The 5,583-nt window shown below is 36.1% G+C and overlaps 1 pseudogene across 1 annotated transcript; it reads right to left on the reverse strand.

Moving 5' to 3' along the window:
* Window positions 1-4,460: 4,460 nt before the first annotated feature.
* LOC116093586 lies at window positions 4,461-5,575 on the reverse strand (annotated as a pseudogene). The gene has a single exon (XR_004119758.1). The product of XR_004119758.1 is annotated as an MAP kinase-activated protein kinase 5 pseudogene (transcript).
* Between the last annotated feature and the right edge of the window lie 8 nt (window positions 5,576-5,583).

A 5,583-nucleotide genomic window follows, 5' to 3' on the forward strand; every position in this document is an offset into this window, starting at 1 on the left:
TGGCCTTGGGAACAAGGTGACAAGGTTCCTGCCGATGAGACAGGGCCCTGGTGTGAGCCTCCATAAAGGTTGATGTCTGCTGTAGGTATAAGGCTTGTTTGTGTAATAATGTACATATTTTCTAGAACTAGTACTAGGAGTGGAGGACTCTTTTCTTCTGAGGAATGTCCCTCCCTGTTAACATTAATGACTCCATGATAATTAGATAAGTCTAAAAGTCAAAGGTATGGCTATGTCTCAGCAAAATAGTAAACACTGGGACATTCAGAATAGCCCTTAAGGATATGGGAAAGAGCTCTAAATACATGAGTTTGAAAATATATGATTTCTCAACTATGCAAAAATATAAGGATGCAATATGAATTTTGAGGACTTTCATGAATCTAAAGGTATCTAAACTATGAGCCAGCTGGTAAGAAAGATACAAAGGCAAGCAGATTTCAGAGTTCAAGGTCAGCCTGGGAGACAGGTAGTCAAGGTCCAGGCATGGAGAAAATGGTAACTTCAGGGCTGGTTCCCACCCAACTAGTTCATTGTCTCTACCTAACAAAGGCAAACAGATCTCTGAATTCTTTAGCTAAGTTAAGAAAAAAATGTAAGCTTGCTGTCTTGAAGAACCTAAGGGCTGGGGTTAAGTGATACTGATTTATGAGATAATGAAAAGAGAACCTGGAATAATCACTGAATTGATATGTAAATTAAAAACTGGGCTTTTGGTCTGCATGAAATGAGCTAGTAGAAAGTGATAGCAGTTCTTTAGAATTTTTTTCTAGAGAGAACTGAGCTGTTTGGAGATCTCTGGAGAGTGAAAACAGCTCTTCAAGAATTTTTCTCAGTCCAATGGATGGCTGTGAGCCTCTACTTCTGTATTAGTCAGACACAGGTAGAGCCTCTCAGGAGATGAGGGAACAGGGTTTTTGTTTTGTTTTGTTTTGTTTTGTTCTGTTTTCAGAGAGGAAACCGGAGAGGAGATATCATTTGAAATGTAAATAAAGAAAATATGTAATAAAAAATGAAAAAAAAAAGAATTTTTCTAATGGGATATTTGACTTGGTCAGAAGATCCAATAATTTTTTAGAGCAGCTTTTCTGACTTAGGTTAGAAAACCCAGGAGCTATCCAGAGATATTTTTGGATAGAAAGAAAGAACTGCTTGGAGAACTGACACAAACAAGCAGTTCATGGACAGAGAGATCTCACAGAATAACAAGCAAGCAGAATATAGACTGATCTCTAGAGAGAAAGCAGACATAGAGAGAAGCAGACTGGAAAAGCTGTATCAAGCAGAACATGGGTTGTAAGCTTGGACCTAAGATTTGACTTCAAGTCCTTTTCACTGGTCCCAGACACCCCTTTCTCAGAACCCCTCTCCAAGCCAAGGCTGGCCCTTGGCAGGAAATCAAAATATTTTTGCTTCACTAAAGCAAAACCCAATGAAATGACTTAAAACCTTAGAAATGACTCCTAAGGACATTCTGCTATACTCATATATCAGTGCTTTGCTCAGATGTCTGATGAGATGTCAGAGAAGCTTTCTCCTACAGCAAATGGACAATTACAGTGAACTGGGTACCTGGAAATAGTCTGAAATGAAATGGTTCAACCAAGTTCCTTACTGCAGAGTCCAGGGAACTCTGATGGACAAGGCTAAAACAGTGTAAGAGACAGAGAGGATGAAGGACACCAAGGAAAAAAAAGGCCTTCTAAATACAGAACAGCTGATAGATATATGAACTTACAGAGACTGAGGCAGCACACACAGGGCCTGCATGTATTTGCCCCAAATGAGATCCCAGCACTCAGAGGAGAAGTAAACATAGCCCCCATTCTCTAATTCGGAACCTGTCTCTAATACATAAACAATTGCAAATGAAATTTAATTTTCTCCAATAGAGTCTCACTGTGTATACAAACCACTTTTAATGAAAGGTCCCATGTCCAGCAGTAGATGGCCAAACCAAAAAAACAAACAAACAAAAAAATACCATCTCAATGACATCTGACATCTTTGAAGGTTCTTTGTACTCTACTGTTTAGTAGGGGCTTTTTTTCAACCTTATATTCTTATGTTACACAGGTCCTTTGTGTAAATATCATTGCTTTTGGTTTTATTTTTTACGGGATTCCTGTGTCTGTGTGAACACAAGTGTCTCTACATTTATATGTGCCTCTTGTGCTTTTTCTTTGGATCTTTTTCTTCTGTTTGTTTTGTCCTATTTCAATTTGTTTCTTTTTCTTTTATTTTATTTTATTTTATTTTATTTTATTATTTCTTAGATGCCTGTTGTCTAAGGAGAGAAAGAAATAGTATGGCTTCAGATGGGAGTGTAATGGGAAAAAATCTTGCAGGAGTAGGGAGAACAGAAACCATAATCAGAATATATTATATGAAAAAAGTCTATTTTTAATTCAAAGAAAATATTCTTATACAATATGAACAAAATAGTCATCTGAAAAAATAAAAACCATTTTGCGAGTTTGAGAACATTTGTATTTCATTGTTGAAGTTGTAAATTTAATTATTATAAGAAAAGGATGAAGAAATACTATGTTAAACATAGTAAAAAAATTTCATATGCACAGGATGAATTAGAAAGTTGTGAGTATTAGGAAGCTGCAGAGAATGATTCCTGAGAGGCTGAAAACAAACAATAGTGTTCTTATCATTGCCCCAGCTTGGTCCACTGAACTCAGTATAAACATGATCAAGACTAAGTTCATAGTGTCTGCCACTCAATCAAATTACCAGCATGCAAGGAAGCAGAAAAACATGTTCAATAGGGAAAATTAAAAATGCACATAAAACTTCACAACATACTACATAAGTATACATGATTATTATTTGTTAATTACAATACAAATTTTAATTCCCTGGATCAGCAGGGCCTGATGACATAAAGCTGTGTCTTACAAATTCAATTACATCTGGACTCCAGAGCAGGGGGTGGGAGCTGAGCATACAGGATTGTCATAACAAGTAGGAGGCCTTAGGAACAATGTCCAGAACTCCAAAGCAAAATCAACACATCTAAACTGATGAAGATGATGAATAAAAACTTAAAAATATTTTTATAACTGTATGCCATATGCTAAAGTAAAGGGGGAAATATTAAATAGATTAGAAGGAAGTAAATACATAAATATATACAATGCAATACAAACAATGTAATATAAAAACACATACTGGAATATTAAATATGGCAAAAAAAAAGGGATTGCTGAAGCCATGAAGTTTCAAAGCTAACAACATATTTATAACATTTTCATGGATAGAATAAAAAGACCCTGAGAATTAGCTTTATATAACTATTCAACATATGCTACTTTTATTCAGCACTAAGAGGGTTGATAAATTGAATGTGATTTGTATAAAGTTGGAAATTATGTTTTCAGCATATTTTACAATTATTTGGCTGTAAGAATATATGCATCACTAGTAATAATATACCACTTAGTAATTACAATGTTTAAATATGGCCAGTGGCAGAAATAGCAGCTGTACATTGGACAAAGTAATTATTTGCTGATGCAGGATACAAAATCAGAAATATAAATAATTTACCATAAAAGTTTATTTCTCTAGGAAAGCTTGAAGAACTGGGGATGTGGCACAATTATAATCCTTTGCCTCATACTTGTATTATGTTCTGGGTGAAATAATCAGCACTATTAACCAAAGGGGAAGAAAATGAATAAAAGATGAACAATTAGAATTTATTATAAACACAAACCCTTCCTTATAAGTTATGATTCCTACAAATGGCAGATTCTCCCTTTAAAGTCTTTAACAATTTTGAGAACCTACTCATGTGGTGACTGTTGTGCAATATGGAAACTTCAGATATTCAACAAGGAAAGGCCAAACTTCTGAAGTAAAAAAGCACCTTTCTGTGCTTACATAGGAAATAAATTTAAAATCAGTAGGATGAAATTTGTTCCTTTTTATGTGTGCAGATTGAAAAGACTTTTGAAATATAAAACTCACAAAATTAATCACGATGGAATATGCAATATCCATTTAATAGATGCCATTACACAAAAGCCAAAACCAGAATTTTTGTGGGATAACTAATGTGGTATTCTTTCCTCATTTCCTATCTATGAATGAGACTTTGAATATCTACAAGTAAGGTAAGCTCACTCATCTGTGTATTTAAGTGTAAGTAAAGCTCAAACAAATCTACCATGAAAATTCTACTGAAAATATATGGTGCTTGGTAAATTTTATATAAACCTAAAAGCAAGTATATTTTTTGCCAAATTATATTCTGTTACCTAACATAATTAAATGTTATTTTTGAGAATTGTTTGAATAGGATTCAAAGTGACCATTTGTGGTGCTGTTTTAAATCTCTCTTTTTATTTTATTTTTTTGAGATTATATCATCACATGATTTCTCCCATCCATTTCCTTCTTCCAAAGCATCCCATATTCCTATCCTTGCTTTCTTTCAAATTCATAGCCTATTTTCACTAATTGTCATTGTATGCATGCATTTATCTGTATATATACATATATTCCTAAATATAAACTTCTCAGTCCACATAAAGTTACTTATATGTGTGTTTTCAGGGCTCACCATTTATTTGTAACAGGACAACAGATTAATATGGGAAAGACCCCCTTTCTCCCAGTTTTCCTCAGTTCCCTATAGTTTCTTATTTTTGAAATGAAATTATGATTTATTAATTTACATAAAAATTACTTTTTACATTAAGGAATAATTTTTCCAATTGTTAAAAACAGTTTGAAGCTGTTAGTACTGGAGCTCGTGGGGAAGGGTCTGCTTTTCAATCACCTGCTTCACAACCTCTGCAAGCTTTAGTCGGTCGACTTTGTCTGTGAACCCAAAACCATTCCAGCTAAAACTCTGTAGCGCATCCCTCAGAAGCTTGCACTCCCAGTTATACTTCCAGGCCTCCTGCATTACCTCGTTCAGCTTCTCATCTTCATTCTCTCCAGCCTGGGGGAGGATACACTGGGCAATGACATCTCGAAGCTTTTCCAAGGCAACATTTGAATCCTCAGTTCCATTCTCATGGTCGTGTATATAAATACCATCCTTTGGCTTGGTGCCCAGCAGCTTCCTCTTCCTCAGAATGGGGTTGTTCACGGAATGCAGGGGTTTGAGGTTGACTTTGAGGTCCTGGACCCTTATGTTTGCTAGTTGCTCTGCATGAGCCTGCTGGATCCCTGCAACCACTGCCTTATCCATCATCAGCTGGGCAGAGGGCAGTACATTATCCAGGGCCTCTGTTGAGTTGAGCCAGGGATGGTCCAACACTCCCTCGATTGTAAGTCTTTCCTCTGGTTTGACCTTTAGAAGCTTCCTCACAACCTCTTTAGCCATCTCTGAGATCTGGCTCCACTCTTCCTCTGGGAACTCAAAACTTCCTGTCATGATTTTTCTCCGCATATCCTTTGGGATAGTTCGACTATGGTGTTTGGAGTAAAAAGGAGGATATCCACACAGCATCACATACATTATCACCCCTAGGGACCACAAGTCACAGCTCTTGTTGTAAGTGTAGGGTGTTGGCGAGGTAGGTATGATGCCAGACTTCTCCTTCTGGTGTCTTCTCT

Source organism: Mastomys coucha, chromosome X, assembly GCF_008632895.1.
Source record: "Mastomys coucha isolate ucsf_1 chromosome X, UCSF_Mcou_1, whole genome shotgun sequence".
Taxonomy (NCBI): Eukaryota; Metazoa; Chordata; class Mammalia; order Rodentia; family Muridae; genus Mastomys; species Mastomys coucha.